Genomic DNA, 21,420 nt, shown 5'->3' on the forward strand with positions numbered 1-21,420 from the left:
TCAAGATGATACTTCCTGTTTTATGTGTGTGTAAATATGTAGCAAAGAGCCTAATCACAAGTCACAAAAGAGCAAATCTTGCTGGGTTCTTTCAGGTGCATTACATTTGACCATAAATTACCTGCTCAATATTACAAAGACTAGGTGGGTGAGATAATTTCTTTTATTGGATCAACGTCTGATGGAGACAGAGATTCTTCTTCAGTTCTGTGTGGCTCAAAAACTTCTCTCTTATTGGACCAACTTCTGTTGGTGAGAGAGACAAGCTTTCATGCCACACACTCCTGAAGAATAGGCTCTGTCACCAACTGAAATTGGTTAAATAAAGCTTCAGAGGGGTAGCCATGTTAATCTGATGAAGTGGGTGTTCACCCACGAAAGGTCATGCTCCAATATGTCTGTTAGTCTATAAGGTGCCACAGGACTCTTTGCCGCTTGGTAAAATAAAAGATATTACCTCTTCCACCTAGCCTCTCTAATGTCATGGGACTGACTCAGCTACAGCTATACCACATACTGCTCAACATTGTTACAAGTACTGATTCTTGGCCTAGTACACTCTTTGTATTTATTACACCACAGTAAGTCGAGCTAAGTACGTTGACTTCAGCTATGTTATTCACAGAACTGAAGTTGCATAACTTAGATCAATCCCCCTCGCCCCCAGTGTAGACTGGGGCTTAGACATGGAAAATCTCCACTTCCTAGTTGCATCCAACTTGGAGACTTCCCACAAGAATAACATGCAGAATGAGCATTCTGAACACAAAAATTAAAAATGTGCACAATATTTTAAAATTCTCCATATTTTATTTGTCAGAATAACAATATAATTACACTGGTTTCAATTAGTTTGGTAATTTATTTCAAAATACAGGTCAACAAATATGTCTGTAACAATACAGACAATAAAAAAGGTTCTGGATTATTTTTTTTTTTGACAAATAGATTCCTTAGTAGGCATATTAATATAAAAATGTGAGTACTAATTCATTTAAACTACAATATGGAAATGCATTTCCCACACCCCTGAAAAGCAGTTGAACAGCTTGGACAAGTATAGGGTAATGGAGTTGCTGAGGGAAAAGGAAGAAATTCCTGGAAAGGAGACTGAGAATGAACCTGGAGGCTTGTTGGGTGTGGGTGGGAGAAGTATGAAATAGGTTTTTTTAGGGTTTTTGGAGGGGTGGGGGGTTGATAAGCTGGAGAGGTTAGGGAGCTGGAGAGGTTAGGGAGCTGGGAAGCCTCCCCATGCAGACCCTGACTGACTCCTAACTTCTCCCATCCAGTCAGGCACATCTTCCCCTTCCCCATGTGCCCCTGCAAACCCTCCCTCATCCCCATGTGTCCCTGTACTCCCACTCAGCCACCCCTCTTCCCAGTGTTTCTCCCAGGAAATGAAATTAGGGGAGGTGTTCCAATATACAAGGGGGGTGAGCGGCAACAAGCGGTGACACCATAAGAATGAAAGTAGGCTGTATGGTACAACAGTAAAAATTGAAAAATGTTTCATAATCTTTTTATTAGATTTTACTCATGTTTTAAAATCATCACAGAAATTAAAGTTGGCTACTCAGGCCTACTATAAAGCCTTATGTTTATATCCTTCTTGGTTTCTTGTTGTAATTTTGAACAACTCTTTCACTGAACTTCTTGAATGCAGTGTATTCATTTTGGGTGGCTTCTTGTGTGTCCGGTACTTCTTGTCCTTCTTGATATGCTCCTGGTCAGGAAGAAGGCAACTTCTTTCAGAACACAATATTCTATTCAATGAGGGAAAAGAACTCCTCTAAGACTGTTGTGACTGGGATAGCAAGCGATGAATTCATACTTCTTTCATCCCAGGAAACATAGCACAAAGATTAGGTTGAACCACTAGTGATGATAAAGAAGAAGTTGAAGTCAAATCTTCATTCATTCATCATAAGATATTACACTCTGTGTTCAAATTCTTTATATTCTGTCCTGATCACATGGCAACCCCATTGTTGTTAGTGCCTCACTGCACTCAACTTTCAGAGTTTTATGAGACAGGCATCTGTAAAAGTTACACAGAGGTTGAGTAGAATCCAGAAGTCGCTGTTGTCGATTTGTAAGCATCAAGTCTCTGTACTTTTTCAACTGGCTTAACAAACACTTCTTGTCCTCTTCACTTACAGCAGGGATCGGCAATGTGCCCCTCCCCAGCTTCTCCCTCCACTGCACCCCACTCATCGTTGTTGTCCTTGGTCAGTGGAGACCCAGAGTACAAAGGTGCTTTCATATGAGTTCTCCTCCCACCCCCATCTTGCTTGTTTCTCCAGCCACTCACCACTTGCTCTGGTGGCTGCTGTTGTCTATCGTGCCATCATTCACTCCACCGCTCTGTCCCCAATGGCCCTGCACTGTCACTTTCTGCTGTCACCTGCAACTATGACCTCTGTGAGTCAGTCTCTCAAGGTTCCACCAACTCTCCATGATTTCAGCTCTCATTGGGGGAACCACTTTGCTAGCACAGGCTGGGCCATCTCTTCCACAGAAACTCTCTCAGGCAGCTGGTCTAAGCCCTTTGACTTGATAATCAGTGATTTTAGCTGTAGTGGTAACTTTAAAAAACACCCCAAAAGACTACTTATGGAGTTGAATCAGCCTCTATCTTTAAACAGGAAAGAGGGGCAGGTCAAATAGTGCCTGTGACTTTTAGGCAGAGCCCACACCACCAAGCAGCACACCTGTGCCCCACCCTCTCTCCCCCCACCTGGATCTGGCATCCAACCCCCCTGCTTAGCGAGGACAGTTCAGTTGAGTGTGACCAGTGCTTAATTGGTAATGAAAGAGGTGCTGGGGCTCAAGAAAGTGTGTTACTTTCGTAACTGATATGTCAAGCCCAGAGGTCCCAGGCCTATCAACTGCCAAGCCTAGAGGTTGACCACTGGGGGTGGGGTGTTGGGGAAATTCAGGAGGGAGGGGAGGAAATCCCTGCCTCTACCCCCTGTGGCCCTGCACCCCCACTCAGCCCCTAGCTCAATGCTGTCACCCCACTACCTCCTGTGCCTTTACCCCACTCTGTCCCCCACCACTAGCCCTTCTGAACCTCAGACTGACACTCCCAGCAGCCCCAAGTGCCATACTGTCCATCCCCTTGATATCCCATGCCTTCTCAACTGGCCCCACAGGCAGGGTCTGTGAGAAGTCAGCATCTTCTCCCTCTCCACAGCTGGGTGTTCTGGCCCAAACCCAGCTCCCTCTCTTCTGGTGCCACAGCAGCCCCTGATGAGTGAAGGCTGTAATTGTGGGCCTCTCTGGCTCAATGTATTTTCTGCAGGGGGGAAAAAAAATCTGCATTTCACATGAATTCTTCACATGAGCAGTGGCTCAAAATTCCTCTAGGAGTAGTGTGTCCAAAGATTCAATGCTGAAAACACTACTGCTTGAACAACTTGCTACCAGTTGTGCATGGCCTAAACATGTGTAAACACGTGATAGATGAAGAAAATGTTAGGTAGTGAGTACAGGCAATGGTGTTAAAAGTCAATATTTGCCAGGAGAGTTCTCACAATTATCACATATATCCCCTATGGAAAACAGCGGGGAACACTGTGGTGATTCAGGTATGGATATGTGGGAAATGTTGGCAGTGCTCACAACCACATGAAAATGATGGACCACAGATATGTCACTGGAATGTGAACAAATAAGACTGGACATTTGCTACCATGAACAGTGGGGTAATTCTTGTTGTAAGAGTTGGTAAATGTTGGCTTTCTAATGATTTCTACTGTAATCTCCTCTTTTCTGCATCTCAAATCTGCAAATTTTAGGCAACACACACTGCGTGGATCTAGAGTCAGGGTGTCAACAAGAGAAGTGAAATTTCTACCCAGGAACCTGTATTTAATTAGAATGTTTCAAAAAAGGGAGACTTTTCCTGGACAATTTTTATCAAAAGCGTGTCTTTGTGCGTGGAAAAAATGTTGAGTTTCTATTCCCTCAATGAGCTGCAGTTTGAATATGAATACAGCCTGCAGAAGTTCTTTTTCTAGCTCAGGTGAGTCAGGGCAATGACTGCTCTCACAGGAAGAACAGAGGCTTCTACTGACCTGCATCTGGGGTTGATTAGGCCTCATTCAGATAGTTCCAGTGAGCACACTAGAGCCAGAGAGTCAATTTTAATTACTGTGTGCCACCTCTGGAAGGCACAACTCAGTAGTCCTCTCTTCATAAGAAGACTTTCACTATCTTTCCAAACCAAAAGGGAGGAAGGTATTATCTGATCTGTTTCTACTTTAATAAGGTTTTGTTTATCAATATGGCACTGTAACCTGATTCAGCTCAGGGCACCTTTCATCTTTCCTCATATATAATAGATACTGTCAATCCACAGGTACCTCCTATTAAGTAACTAAAAATGCTAATCACTGCCTTTCTAGTAATCAACCACTTGTGCAACACAGGCAGTCTTGCTGTCTCTTCTGGACGTGATTTAATATTAACACACACATAAATCATTGCAAAGAGTCAGGAGGGACTGAAGCAGAGAGCTCCTAGACACAAAACAGTAACATTGCCAAGTAAGCCAAGCAGCTTCACTCATTTGAGTAAAAAGGGTTTGATATTCATATGACATTCCTTCCCCACCTCAGTCCATCGCCAGTATTGAAGCTTCTACAAAAATCATGCCCAGGCTGCTCTAAACATTAAGCGAAACATCCAAGGGGCACTGATCCCTGCAGATAAATGAATATTAACATCACACTGAATGAAATGGTCTGGTTGTTTTTTTAAAAAAAAGACAGAGTTTAGCAATAAATTGAGTTTTGAATGCCAGGAAGCGGGTTGTTTTCTAAGTGAAATATCACAATGTAGAAAATAATTATTACACTGAGAGGCGGAGAAGATTTTTTTTTCATATTCAAAGGAATAATTTTAATTATAGGCAAAATATGCAGACTAAACCCACCATCCTGCAAAGACATATGCACTGGCTTACCTTTACTCAGAATTCATAAAGTTAAGACCATGCATATGTCTTTGCAGGATGGGTCATAAAGTAGATGGTACCAACATCATAACGTTCTTCACAGAGCTTGGCTTACACTGAAAATGCCAATTCCTACTACATTTTAGTTGAATTCTAAATTGACCCTTTTTATTCATTTTCTGCATTGATTTGTAGGACCAAACATTTATTTATAAGAAAGTCAAAAAAGAAGGCTTACATATGCTGAGGTGAGTATTCTTATGAAGGCTCTATTTTTGTATATGCTCAGTTCAGAAGGCTTCTTGTGATCATCTTGAAGTATGGGACTGGAAGGGAAGGAAGATAGAAACAGAAAAGAAGGGCAAGCAAATCCAAATAATCAGTAGCATCAATGAGGAGGTTTTGTGGAGGTGCTCCATCAGATATCCCGCTGTTATCAGCGCCACTGTTATTACCACCATTAGCAGCAAGAGAAGCAATGGGATTTGCCTACACTAGAAAGCAACGCATCATAATGCTGGTGATCTACACACAAACTGGTAGGTCAGGATTTTAAATGTCCAGATCTTTGAACATCCAATCAGCCTTAGTACAGTATTTTTTTTAAAAAATTCCAATGCCTCGCACCTCTTTCCAGGACATTTTTCACTATCCATTTGATGCCAATAGCCAGAATATAACACTACAAAACCTCTTGAATCGGAGGGGAAAAAAGCAACAGCATTATCATTTGTCAGTTCCACTATATGTGGGGCACACACAGGACTAGTTGTGTTCTGGTGACACTAGGCACTTTGGAGCAACCGTGGTTGTGCTGGCAGCACTTCTGCTGCATGGCTTCCTCTCCTGTGGTTGCACTTGCTCTGAAACCTGAACCACTTTGCTGTTCTCCCTTTTTCAACTGAGTAAATGCATTGCCATAGAACGGTAAGGAACTGAGATTCAGGGGAGGTAAAGGTTAAGATAGTTACTGTAACTTTGCACTTTCTGGAAGCGTTTCTCAGCTAGTGTAAATCAAATGTAGTCAGTCACTGAATTTAGTAGTGTTGTGCTGATTTACACTAGGTAAGACTCTAGTCCATCCTCAGCAAAATTAGCTTTGGGGGCTGATTAGCTGGCATGACAAACTTGCTGTCCTCTGGGGTGCCTGGAACTGGAGGTTATGTGACTGTGCTGCTCCTTAGGTAATGCAAACAAACATTTGAATTGTTTTTAAGACTCCCTTACATGTTGACTTCTTTAACTGTTGCAGAATATGCTACCTACAGCAGCTGTTTACTTCTACAGTTCTATAATTTTGAGTTTTGAATTGAGCTACAGCTGTCTACAGTGTGCCTCTGCAGTCGTTAGTCCTAGGAAGGGGCAGTTCAAGGATGATTATTAGACATATCCACAGGAGACTAGAGCTGTGAGCAAACCTGTTTTGGGGGATAAATGCTAGGAAAGACTTATAGTAAAGTCTGATCTGTGAAGAATGATATTTTAAATGAAAAAAAATCCCAAAGTAAAAAAACAAAACAAAACAAAAAAAAAACCCCACCTCAAATGAACAAACAAAACTCCACCATCCTCCTAGTATAATCTATGTGATAATCAATGTATTTTGGCCTTTGAGAAAAGGAAGAGTCCAGTAGACATGTGAACTCTTTCTCCCTCTAACTTTACTAGATTTTTTTGCTCTATTGTTGTAAATACCCAGGGACGTCTCTTTACTATGTATATTTGCAGTGATGCAGTTGCAATGTTCTTGCGCAATGAGGGGAGTCTGACATACTAATGTACCTTATAGTTCCAGTTTTCCACTTTGTTCTGGGCAAAACTACCTGTGGTTTCAATGAGAGTTTTGCCTGAGAGAGAAAAGTAGGATCAGGTTCTAAGATTGTTTGCACAATTTCTTATCAGATATTAGACTACGTAAAATTAAAATGGATGCTGTTGCTCAGTCAATTATTAACTTAAAATTAGGGCTGTAAAGCAATTAAAAAATTAATTGCGACTAATCACACAATTTAAAAATTAATCACAATTAATCACGCTGTTAAACAATAATAGAATACCATTTATATAAATATTTTGGATTTTTCCACATTTTCAAATATATTGATTTCAATTACAACACAGAATACAAAGTGTACAGAGCTCACTTTATATTTTATTATAAATATTTGCACTGTAAAAATAAAAGAAATAGCATTTTCCAACTCACTTAATACAAGTACTATAGTGCAATCTCTTTATTGTGAAATTTGAACTTATAAATATAGAGTTATGTACAAAAAATAATTGCATTCAAAAATAAAACAATGTAAAACTTTAGAACCTACAAGTCCACACAGTCCTACCTCTTATTCAGCCAATCGCTCAGACAAACAAGTTTGTTTACATTTGCAGGAGATAATGCTGCCTGCTTCTTGTTTACAATGTCACCTGAAAGTGAGAACAGGCATTCACATGGCACTGTTGTAGCCAGCGTTGCAAGATATTTATGTGTCACATGTGCTAAAGATTCATATGTCCCTTCATGCTTCAACCACCATTCCAGAGGACATACATCCATGCTGATGATGGGTTCTACTCGATAACAATCCAAAGCAGTGCAGACCAATGCATGTTCATTTTCATCATCTGACTTAAATGTCATCAGCAGAAGGTTCATTTTCTTTATTCATGGTTCAGGTTCTGTAGTTTCCACATTGGAGTGTTGCTCTTTTAAGACTTCTGAAAGCATGCTCCAAACCCCCTCCCTTGCAGATTTTGGAAGGCACTCCAGATTCTTAAATCATGGGTCGAGTGCTGTAGCGATCTTTAGAAATCTCACATTGGTACCTTCTTTGTTTTCTGTGAAATCTGCAGTGAAAATCTTCTTAAAATGAACAACATCCTGGGTCATCATCCGAGACTGCTGTAATACGAAATGTATGGCAGGATGTAGGTAAAACAGAGAGCAGGAGATGTACAATTCTCCCCCAAGGAGTTCAGTCACAAATTTAATTAACGCATAATTTTTTTTAACTTACATCTTCAGTATGGAAGCATATCCTCTGGAATGGTGGTCAAAGCATGAAGGGGCATATGATTGTTTAGCATATCTGGCATGAAAATACCTTGCAGTGCTGGCTAAAAAAGTGCAATGCAAACGTCTGTTCTCTTTTTCAGGTGACATTGTAAATAAGAAGCGGGCAGCATTATCTCTCGTAAATGTAAATGATTAGCGATTGGCTGCACAAGAAGTAGGACTAAGTAGACTTGTAAGCGCCTTTTTTTTTTAGTATAGTTATGTAACAAAAAAAATTCTACATTTGTAAGTTGCACTTTCATGATAAAGAGATTGCACTACAGCACTTGTATGAGGTGAATTGAAAAAATACAATTTATTTTGTCATTTTTACAGTGCAAATATTTGTAAAAAAATATATAAAGTGAGCACTGTATACTTTGTATTCTGTGTGGTAATTGAAATCAATATATTTGAAAATGTAGAAAAATATGTAATACATTTCAATTACTATTCTATTGTTTAACAGTGCGATTAATCATGATTAATTTTTTTAATTAATTGCGTGAGTTGACTGTGATTAATTGACAGCCCTATTTAAAATATCTCATACCTATTTTCTCAAGTATGCAAAGTAACAGACAGAGCAGCCATTCAACTAATAGGAGGTAACATTTCTTTGGTAGATAATCATCACCCAATTACTAAGTTGTTCTGAAGGCTATTTTCATGCCCTGTGATACTGTATCTTATTACAAACAGTTTCTATGAAACCTTTTGAAGCTTGTTTCTAATGTGCCCTCTTAACATCATTAGATGGCACTACAGAACAGTTTCTCTTTGGTTTGGACAAAGCATAAACTTTTGCAATGATGTACAGCCACTTGTTATTTCAACAAAACATTTTGAGTTTTAGTTCATTGGTCTGTTCAAATGTTTCTATAACTCAAGAACTACAGAACTAGAGCATTTTCTGTGCAATCCAAAAGTGAAATAAATGTGAACTGGGAAGAGGATTTGAGAGAATGATTTAGTAGACAAACAGAATCACCTACAATCATCCCTTTATTTTCTTAAGGAAGTTAATAAAGCTTTCAGCATCTGATGCTAGGGAGTACTATGGAACTGCACAATTGAAGAACCAGTAGATTCTAGAAAAATGTCAAGACACTGGGGAACTGGAAGATTGAAGACACAGAATTAAAATTGTAAAAGCAGTTGGAAAAATTTTTGAGAAATGTAATACAGTCATGGTTATACCCAGTTGGCTTCAGGGAATTCAGATTTGGTCTTTTCTTGAGACTGTAATTGTCTATGTGTCAACCAAGAGAGTTCTAGATATATGCACAAGACCATGTGGATTCCAAAGAAAAATACCTTAATCTGATCTCTAATTTTAATTCTCTGATGGAAGTGGGGAGCTCTCAGCCTAATTCCACTTACCTCTAATTTTATGTAGGTAGTAGCATAACCCACACTCAGAAATGAGTTACAGGTCCCCCTCTGTGTCAATCCACAGAATACATCAGTTGTTACAGTTCCCAACTTTAGCATCTTACACTCCTAATTTTAAAGGTCCCTGCTTCAGTTTGGCCACATAAATGGGGTGGAGTGGATTATAAGCATTTAGGTGATAATCACTAGGCTAACAATGTAATTGGAAGGATATAAGTGGGAGGAACAAGAAACAAAGGAGTTCAGAAGGAAAACTTAGAGGACGAGCCTGTGTCATAAATATAAAGGGAAGGGTAACCACCTTTCTGCTATAAAATCCCTCCTGGCCAGAGGCAAAATGCTTTCACCTGTAAAGGGTTAAGAAACTAAGATAACCTCACTGGCACCTGACCCAAAATGACCAATGAGGGGACCAGATACTTTCAAATCTGGAGGGGGGTGGACAAAGGGTTTTGTCTGTGTGATGCTTTTGCCTGGAACAGATCAGGAATGCAAGCCTTACAATTCCTGTAAAGTTAATAAGTAATCTAACTAGAAAATGCGTTAGATTTTCTTTTGTTTAATGGCTTGTAAAATAAGCTGTGCTGGAGGGAATGTGTATTTCTGTTTTTGTGTCTTTTTGTAACTTAAGGTTTTGCCTAGAGGGATTCTCTATGTTTTGAATCTGATTACCCTGTAAGGTATTTACCATCCTGATTTTACAGAGGTGATTCTTTTACCTTTTCTCTAATTAAAATTCTTCTTTTCAGAACCTGATTGATTTTTCATTGTTCTTAAGATCCAAGGGCTTGGGTCTGTGTTACCTGTACCAATTGGTGAGGATTATTATGAAGCCTTCCCCAGGAAAGGGGGTGTAGGGCTTGGGGGGGTATTTTGTGGGAAGACGTCTCCAAGTGGTCTCTTTCCCTGTTCTTTGTGTAAAACACTTGGTGGTGGCAGCATAGGGTTCAAGGACAAGGCAAAGTTTGTACCTTGGGGAAGTTTTTAACCTGAGCTGGTAAGAATAAGCTTAGGGGATCTTTCATGCAGGTCCCCACATCTGTACCCTAGAGTTCAGAGTGGGGAAGGAACCTTGACAGCCTGGTATAAAGGTTGTAAGGAAGTATTTCCTTATTACAAGCCTGTGCTGATTTGTAAGGAAAGAATAAATAAAGCCCTTGGTGAAAAAATAATACACACCTGATTTGTGTTTGTGACTGTGAACCACATAAACTGGCTAGGCAGTACAGTAGGTAGCAGCAGAGGTGCCTTGTGACAGGGCTTACTGAGAATTTGAACCATTCTGGCCCTCAGGGGTTTGGGTTGTGCTTCCTTTAAGCAGAGGAAGTATTCACTTGCTGCTGAGTGTGTTTTACAAGTCTACTTCTGAGCCAATCCACAGGGGATATGAGTTGTTACAGTCCCTTATTGTAGCAGCTTGGTTCTTAAGCTCAAGCTGTAGCAACTCTAGATTTTAGTTCTAGAGAGCCCCAATTCAGCCCCTCTTGTGTCAGCCAAGGGGGAAGCTGTCACAATTGCATCACTTTTAAAGGTCTACTCAACCTCAGTGGTTTCCCTAGTAGCAATGTTCCTGAAGGGCTATGCTTTGAGTTTGTTTAGATTTTTTTTTTAATTAGTGAAGATTCCAATTCATGGCTCTAGGAGCCTTCATATAATTAATGATACAATAAAGACAACTAAATTAAACGTCAGGAGCAGTGAAATCAGTTCCAGAGGAACATGACCAGACAGCCACCCTATCTCCTTCTTCATCTAGAAAGCATGCCCTCAGCCTTCTCCAAATGGGTGTCTTTTTCAGCATGCTCTGAAAGTCACCAAATTCAGGATATTTTAAGACCGAGGGTGAGGAACAAGTTTCAGAGTATCAGAGCCCTTACAGAATGCCCTGCCAGCCACACCCTCTATTTTATAATGAGACATGTACAGTCACACACCAACTCCCAGGATGATGTTTACAAAAAAATCTCTAAAACGTCAGCCTGGGATGCTTACCCACCCAGGCACTAGTATAATCTAAAATATTGCTAGAAGGACTTCTTCTCTGACTGGGGAAAAATGGGTTACACACCTGTTAGGGATGATGTAGGTTTACTTGGTCCTGCTAAATGGAGGGGCAGGACTTGATGACATCTTGAGATCCCTTCCAGCCCTACGTTACTATGATTCTATGTTACGCAGATTTAAAATAACCCAAACAACTAAATACAGCTCTTTCCTAAATAAAGTAATAAACACATTTTCTAGGAAGTTCAGAATTAAAGTATAATGAACTTTGATAAAGTCTGCACAAAATGTATGTCTATTAAGTAAATATTCTGAAAGTTTTTGAAGAAAGATTGTCAACATCTCTTGCCATTGTCTAAGCTGGATAAATACGATTTTCTAACAAAAGGACTTGAAGGTACCTTTGTACTGGTTTAGGATAAAATGAGGACTATTGGTGATGCCAGAGTCATATCAATATAGTCGATAAGAGATGACGTAATAGTGAAAGGACAGATCAGACTGATGATCTTATGACTTCAATGTAATGCTACCTGAATAGAGGGTAGAGATACAGTCTTTCTAGAAATGAATGAAAGATAAAAGTAATACGAAAACTCACACATGCTACATTTTGAGGCATTTAAAACAGGAAGATCACGACTGGCAGAAGAGAAGAAACAGCACTGGAAAGATCTTTTTAGCCAACAAAATGTTTAGTCAACACAGCCTTCCAACATCTCCTCTGGAGAAATGCTGTTGAGACAAATCTCCACAGAGTCCCTCTTGAAGACAAATGTCCTCCAGGGAAAAGCAAGGAGCTCTTCTGAGGAAGTACTACATCACCGCTTCCAAGATGTTGAGAAGCAGCTTAGAAATAGACTTGAGCTTACATCAAGTTTACACAAACATCACAACGTGACTAAGTTGATTTTCTTTCTTTGTCTCTGAGTAAGGTATGGAGGCCTCCACATAAGTTTGATACTGTTCCCATTGACATCTGTGGTATTTCTGACTCAGAGGCTATAAGAAATGGAAATTCATTATAATGTATAGGTTTCTTTGGCCACAGACCAATGCCAAACAAGCTCAGCAAACCTTTATAAAATTTTTTAGTCCAATGCTTAAGTAATTTTCGTTGTTGGACAACTATCATTCTTCTGCTTTGTCTAGATCCTAACTATGAAAATGGGTGCCTGTTTCACAGCAAGCATAAAGGGGCTCACTCTTTAAAATACAAGTTTACTCTGTTCAGAAAACACTCACACACATATTTTAAATATGCAGCTTAATCTCTATTAAGTATTAACCAAGCATAAATAAGCAGTGTGTTTAAGAAACATTGTGTTAACTTTGAATTTGATAGTTGCTGTGTATTAAATTATTTTTGAATAAGTATTCTCTACTGTATTGAAATCTATTATGTTATCACTTATATTTGGCAAGTGGCTAACAAAAGGCCATTTAAAATCCCTTTTTTCATATTAAGCTTGTAAAGAGAGCTCTAAGAAACTTACATAAATAAGTATTTTAATGTAGGAAGTGAGTCCTATTGGTTGAATTGGCAGTGCTAGGTTGCCTCACACTTTCCTTCACATGATCCTGTTTTCAGTTGCTTATAACAGTAGGAACAGAGCCTGAGACATAAGCCCTTGTATTAGAGGCCTGGTTTTTTTTAAAATCTCTTTTATTAATCAGTCTTATATTTTTTCATTGAATAAAAAATAAAAATAAAAGGGGAAACCTCAATATTGAGGTAAAGATAATATTAACAAAATGTCAATTTCTTATTTGGGTTTTATGAACTTGTTTGCACTTTTAAATATAGTGATAGAAATGTCATAGTAATTATTTTAAAAAAATAACAATTTATGCATAAAGCTATGTCAATTTCAACAGGTTTCCACCTTTTTAGCAGTTTTCCACCGTTAGCTCCCAAACATAACAAAGTGTCATAAAAATTTAATACCCTCAAAGTGTTTGCATAAACTTGCATTTAAAATTTATTTTGGTTTAATTGTTAGACATTTTTATATTATGTTAAAGGGAAGTAGTTGTTAAAGATTGTGCTTCTAAATAGTTAAAAGTGGAATTAGTATCACAAGAAAATTAACTCTAAAAAACTTGGTGAAAATTATGTTACTAACTCTTTTGCTAAAACAAAGCGCTCAGCCAAGAAAAAGCAATACACCTTCTCATAGAAGATTGTGAGCATCTATTCTAGCAGTTCAGCATTACATTTAGTATAAAATATTAGTAATGAACCTCAAGTAAAAATTAATGTCTATACATTTGCTAAATTATTGTTATGAAAGACTTGGTCCCCATTACATTGTAAACAAATTAAGTTAATCTGTGTATTAAATTTGGGTTACTAAAACAATGACAAATGTAAAACAAACAAAAAATATGTTAACTAACTAGATGTTTAAGGTTGCTTCTCACACACCAAAACTATCACACCACAAAAACATTAGAAGATATCAGTATACAGCGAAGGAACCCCCAAGCATCAAGAAAAGAAAAGTGAAGTGCTTTATAAATAAGACACTGGTCAACTACACCTTAGTCCACCACCTATGGACAATTAAGTTGGCAATCAGCTAAAAACCACTAACACTGGACCAGCTTAAATTGTCATTTAATTTGAACTTGGCTACTGTGTAAAAGCAAATGTATTATTTCTGTATTGCTACTTTATTGTTGTATTTTTGCTGTACACCATTTACAATGTGCATAACCTTGCTAAACTGTTTAAACAACACACAGGTAAATATCAACAAGCAAATGGCAGCAAACAACATGAAGACAAACAAAGCAAATCAAATTGGTTACAAAAAAACATTACATAGTGACTACAACTTGGCTCAACAAATTCCCTAGTAGTACCAGTAACACTCTGAAGTCAGTAACACTGCATCCTAAGTAAGGCACATTATTCAAAACAATCTTGTTCAGTGTCAGGGTACCAATACTAAATGCTAACACAGCAATATTTAATAAATTGGTTACTGTCCATTTAGTAGGTTATTTGAAAGACAGCATCTATAAAAAACAACTCATCTACAGCAGCTACGGGTGTATTACAGAGCAATGCAACCGACAAAACGAAAAAGCTAATGGTTCCTATTTCTTGCCCAGCAAAGCTTACCTGAGGGTAACAGCCAGCAGTAAGGGTAACCTATAACCACTGTTCTCTATAAGCTGTGCGTGTGTGTGTGCACACACAGATCCTAAACCCGCGCACACGGCGAAACACCATGCGCACAAAAATTTGCACAGAAGACATTTTTTGCTCACACGGCCTGTCAAAATTTGCACAGAAGACATTTTTTGCGCACACGGCCTGTCAAAAGTTAGAGGGAACATTGCCTATAACCTGGATGGACAGTACTGTGTACTAACTAAACACACACACAATTATATATAAAGGCCTCATTTGTTATGTCACTACTCCAAATTTCAGTTTTACTTCTCATATACATAGTACTGTGGAAAACACTATAAAAATGCCTATTTTAATACACTCAGCCTACTACCAATAATCATACAGGTAATAACTGCTATCTGTGCAACCAAAGTAAAAGGGCCAAACTACAACACCATATTAAAAATATTGTTATGCTTCAATATAAGGTGGTGGCATATATACACATAAATATATACCCACATACACTATAAATATATACATCATAGCCATATTATTCATATGTATTAATTATTTGGTAGTGCCCCCAAAGTTCAATCAGAAACCTACATTCCTCATTCAAAGTCCTGGGCCTAACATTCCCAGGCATAAGACCCTACACATAATTGGAAAATAAAATCTGTCCATCAGTTGTATGAGGGAATGTGCAACTAATGGTACGTCTATACTACCCACCAGATCGGCAGGCAGCGATCCATCCAGAGGGGGTCAATTTATCGCATCAAGTCTAGGCCTGATAAATCGACCCCCGGGTGTTCTCCCATCGACTCCTGTACTCCACCACCGCGAGAGGAGCAAGCAGAGTCGATGGGGGGAGCAGCAGCAGTCGACTCACCGCAGTGAAGACACCGGGGAGAAATGGTATATAAACCCCTGTGACTCACTGCATAAACCAACCACTAATTAACTGAGGTTAGGAAGAAATTCCCCCTACAAACAGCTTATTCTATAATTGCCTGTTATGAGGTTTCTTGCACCATCCTTTGAAGCATCTGTCATTGACCAGTGCAGGAAACAGAATTCTGGAGTAGATGAAACATTGCTCTAGTCTGCAGTGGCAGGTGCTGTGTTCTTTGAATTAGGTAAGGCAAGAGATTGTCGATGCATGGACAAATATTTTAGTCACCGGGTGAAAAACTGTTGGACATACAAGATCTGAAGAGGGAGAACAAGCAGGATATGACAATTGCCTTTAAGTGTGAGGGGAACGGACAGACAAACATCACATGAAATTGTGGGAAGGAGGTTAGTTGTGCAAAGGAGAAGGGAGAAAAAGAAGAAAGTCTGAGAGGAAAAATGAAAAAAAAACCCTTGACTTTCCCCATATTACGTCTGATCAGCTGTCAGGACTACAGCTGGATGGAAAATGGTTCCCACTCTGCATCAGAATGAAACCAAGACCTTTTGGAGTTTTTCAGTGAAAAACCAGAGATGGCCACCCCAACCCCAGTGTGGCCAATAGACTGTGGTGCTAAGGCCACTTGCCTTAGCTGTGGGAGATTCCCTGGTTCAAGTTCCTTCTCCGTCTCATTCAGAAAAAAAGGCTGAAAGCAGGTCCCATCTCATGGGAGTGTTTTGATCCTCTTGGGTACTTCCTTTTCTGAGATAGTCATGGTTATGTCTACCTCTCTCTCAACTAGAAGTTCCATCCTGGACCTGAGAAACCTTTCCTGATTAAAGTTTAATTGAAACGGGTACAATCTTGTGGAAAGTTTCCATTTCAAAAATTCAGCATTTTCTGATAAAAACTGTTCTGTCCCAAATTTTCTAGTATTGGAAATATTAGGCATTATGGTAATACAAATAAATAGAAAAAAGTAGAGGAAAATATTAAAGGAGGTCCTATCATTTTTCACCATACAGTCTCCTTCCCAATTCTAGCAGTAACAATTCCCAAAACAAACCAAAACAGAAAAAAAACTAACAAAATTGTTTTTAAAACCAGTCCAAGTGCCAAGTGGCAGCAACATCACTACCAATCACACTGTTTATAAAATCTCTCCACTTAAAAGTAAGGAAATAAATAACTAATGACAGCACAAAATCTTACAATGTGCACATCATAAGCAAACTCTGAATTCTTATCAAGCACAAAGAAATACGTTCTTAAGAATATATGAACGGCCATACTGGGTCAGACAATCTAGTCCAGTATACTGTCTTCCAACAGTGGCTAGTCCCAGGTGCATCAGAGGGAATGAACAGAAAAGGTAATCATCAAGTGAACGATCTCCTGCAACCCATTCCCAGCTTCTGGCAAACATAGGCTAGGGACACTTCACAACATGGTTTTGCATTCCTGCTCTTCCTGGCTAATAGCCATTGATGAACCTAGTCTCCTTATCTAGTTCTTTTTTGAACCTTGTTATAGTCTTGGCCTTCACAACTTTCTCTGGCAAAGAGTTCTACAGGTTGACTATGTGTTGTGTAAAGAAATACTGTCTTGTTTGTTTTAAACTTGCTGCCTATTAATTTCATTTGGTGACCCCTAGTTCTTGTGGTATGAGACGGCATAAATAACACTTCCTTATTGATTTTCTCCACACCAGTCACGATTTTATAGACATCTAACATATCCCCCCTTAATCATCTCTTTTCCAAACTCAAAATCCCAGTTTTAATCTCTCCTCATATGGAAGCTGTTCCATACCGCTAATATTTTTGTTGCCCTTTTCTGTACCTTTTCCAATTCCAATATTTCTTTTTTGAGATGGGGCCACCAGATCTGCATGCAGTATTCAAGATGTGGGTGGAAGCATGGATTTATCCAGAGGCAATATTGTATTTTCTGTCTATCCTTTTCCTAACATTTCTAAATGTCTCTTCTTCACAGCACGATAGCCTTTATTCTGGCCATAAATGACTGAGTTGTTTTAATGCATTTTCATCTTGATTTTGGGGAAAAAAATCAGTCAAATTTATTTCTGAACAATTTCGGAGAGTAGTACAGTGGTGGTCCATAACCCCAGCAATATGGTCTCTATCTATCAGGACCTGTCATGGTGGACAGAACAGATTTTTTTTTCAGCCCAGCAGCATTTCCTTTTGTTGTAGAGGAAGATCTTTGACAAAGAAGCAACTACTTTCATGAAGAACAGGATCTTTATTAAAAACACTCACTCATCCATTAAACCAACGCTCCTTGAGAAATCTAGGCATTTTCACAAAGAATGTGTCCTTCTTGAAAGCAGTATTGTGTTGGAGATCCTTTCTTTACCTTAAAAAAAAGTGATGGGGATGGGAGGGAATTTGGGGCTTCATTAAGAGCCAGTCCATGAAATTGTGTGTAGTTTTAAGCATAGCACAAGGAAAGATTGTAAAGGCAGACAAAGCGTTTTGAACAAGATGAACAGATAGAAATATTAATTGAAGATTTCAATTCAGGGTAAATTTGTGTTATGGACTTGTAGTCAAAAATCATTTAATGAACTTTCTTCAGATTGTGAAGAATAATGTTTTGTTCGATTTGTTAATATTACTTAACCTTTGAATTGTATTGTATTGAATTGTATAGCACACAAAGTACCTGGAGGCCAGATTCAGGATCAGGCCCTATTGTGCTAGGCATTATGCACAGGTATAAGATTTGAAAGTAGATCTGGTAATTTTCAAACCAAATCACTTTTCCATCCTAAAGATGGAGGAGAAGAGGGCAGATGAAAGAGAGATTTTTATAGTGCAAGCTGATGCAACCTTAATTCAGAAGAGGCTACTGCTTCTGCATAATATTAAGTTTGAAATCAGGCTTGTAAAACCCTTTTAAAATGATTGGCCTGCAGAGAGCAGCACTGGTTTCTTAAGAGAACTTATATAATATATGAAACATTAACAGTGATAGATAACTATTTTTAAAACATTTATTTTTATATCATGTTCATCCTGCAGAAAAGCATTTCAGCATGTGATGTGTGTGTGTGTGTGTGTGTATATATAGCAAGAAAGGAGGACATATTACTTTTCATTGATGGGTAATCAATGGCATCAGGTTGGTAGACCTAATTTTATGGCAAAACTAAGTCAAAGTCTACAATAAATAAGACTTTGCCATTAACAACGATTGAACTAGCCATTGATCTAGTGGATAGTCTGGTGTCATGCTATGCCAATCTCTCCTGCTGAAATTATTCCATTGGGCCAGCGAGCTAGAGCAAATTTGCAACAGATGGAATGATTCTGTCATCCAGTGGTTAGGGCACGTACCCGGGAGGTGCGAAAGCCTGGCTCCAAGCCTCTTGCTCTAATCACTTTCATTATTTAGCCACGGTGGGACAGCTTCAGCAGGAGAGATTAAGGGACGTTCCCCCACAAACTATTCCATAGGTCAATGGTTGAAAAACATGCCTACCATGTGGGAGATAATGGTTCACATCCTAGCTCTCCCTATGGAAAAGAGTGAATCTCACATCACAGGTCTGTGCTCTAACTAGTGGGTTATAAGGTCTGCTCATCTTGTGGTCATTTTGTATAGAGAGAGGCAGGTACCTCAATCATTGCCTCAAAAAATAACTTAGGCAGCTGGTTCCCATTTGTGGATTGCTAAATAGGACTAGGTGCCTCCCTACAGACCAGATTTAAGTGCCTATTTTCAAGTGAGCAGCACAGCTTAGCACATACCTCTTTAGGAGATGCCAACCATTAGCTACCTTAGGTGGCTCCCTGCCTAGTATGCTGGCTTTTGTGAATCACATTCTTAGGTACCTAGCTCTCCCCATTCATTATGTAGGCCACCTAACTCAGCTTTGTGAATCTTAGCATTATTCCTATGACTTTTCTAGGTGTCTAAAAGTTAGGCAACATAATGCTGAGCATTTCAACAGCTAAATCCCTTTGTGGATCCCACCCACAGTGACCAGTGAGTTATACTTGGAGCAAATAATTGATTTTTTGGTTTGCTAGCCAAAACAAACAAACAAACAAACAAAAAAAAAAAACTGGGGAAAAAATCATTCAGGAGCAACCCAAAAGTGTGTGTATATATATATATAGTTTTCTTGGTGAAACAAAAAACAACACATTTGTTGACTGAAAGATAAACTTTTTTATTTGGGGCATTCACAAAATGGAGGAGAAAAGGGTGCTTTCCTTCCTGTCCCCACCCCCTTTTATCCAATAGCCCAATGGTAAGGGGGCTTTGTTCTGGCAGGGGAGAACTCCGGATTAAATCCCTACTCTGCAGCAGGCATGTCAATCCAGGTCTCCCCTACGGGAGTACCCTAATCACCCCCTATTGGCTACTTGGGTGTAGGGCACTCTTAATCTCCTCTGTTGGAGCTGTTCCACTTTCTATAAGTAATTTAAATATTAGAAGGTTCAGTAGCACAAATCTATAGCTTGGTGTTTAGAACAGTTTCTCCAAGAGAATGAGGGAGACCCGCTCCCAGAATATCTAATGGCACACTGGTTAAGGCATGCATGAGGGAGACCTAGGATTAGGTTCCTGTTTTTGTCATTGACAGTAGGAAAATGCTTCAATTACTTTTACAGCCCTTTTCCCTCTAGATGTACCCATGGCAGAACTACATCCAAGATTTTAGTACGCTGGTAATGAACCTGAAACACAATTAAATCCAAACCATTTCTAAGATCAAACTATGTGGGAAAATAACTACAGTCTGTTAAACTGAAGAATTCTAACACACTGTACATAACACTCACACAACACCACATAGATTCATAAACTCTGCTGCAGTGTTGACCTTTTATAGGCACTTTTTCCCAGCATGCCTTTCTGGGTCTGGCTCTTTAAATCTGGCAGAGACAAGCAGCTGGAGCCCTAATAGAAGCGCTTTGCACTTGGAAGCTACTGGCTGTATCTTATTTTTTCAGTGAGTAAGTGTCTGTTGTGTTTTTCTTTTTTTATGGCTGAGACAATGACATATTCACATAGATTGCAATCCTATTTTAATCCTTATTGTTACAAACTGGAAAGGCAAAGGAGCCTCTGTATCTCCCTGCCTTTTAACTTTAATGGAGTTGTGCCCACTTATATGTCTACTGAATTTGATCTTTAATACCTTCCCATATTGTGGGAAAAAGACAAGATTTTATATTTTTAATTAATGGAATATTTGAATGATTGTGTATTTGTATTGTTCACATACCTCCTAGGACACTTTCTGTAACAGCTTCTTTGCTCAGGGAAAAGTCATTTGATATGAGGGCTGGTTTCTCCCATTGGAAGTATTAGAAGGCCAGGATCCCCCGATCATTATTATATATATATATATATATATATGTTGTCATATAGATATAAATATCCCTATGCAGCTTGTATTTTCTCCTGAAAAGAAATAATGAACAGCTTGTCATAATCTTGGTTTTTCCCATCTTTTTTGGGGCAGAGACTGTGTCTTCCTAAGCATTTGTACCATACTGAGAACAATGGGGCCATGACTCTGGGGCTTTTGGGCTGTACTGTGACACAGACAACAAACAAACTCATCACATGTGGTTCAAAATTCAGGGAAAAGTGAGCCCTATTTATATATTGATATGGGGGGGAGGTAAAAGTGCATGGGAAACAGTATTTATAACGTGAAAATTCACTATGACAGAGATGTGTGGATATATTTATGTGTGTGGGTGTGTATATATACACACACACACACACACCCTTAGTTTTGAAACACAGCAATTAGGCCACCTGGCTTTTAATGAGCTATTTATTACTGTGTCTCCTCAGGGAATAATAAAAGCAGAATATAGATACATATGAAAGGCTAACAATGTTTTTTATTCTGAATCTGTTTTTGCCTAGCTCTAATTCACACTGTTTGCTGGCATACTGATTCAATGCTCTGTGCTACTATACTGAGCTCT

Source organism: Caretta caretta, chromosome 2, assembly GCF_965140235.1.
Source record: "Caretta caretta isolate rCarCar2 chromosome 2, rCarCar1.hap1, whole genome shotgun sequence".
Taxonomy (NCBI): Eukaryota; Metazoa; Chordata; order Testudines; family Cheloniidae; genus Caretta; species Caretta caretta.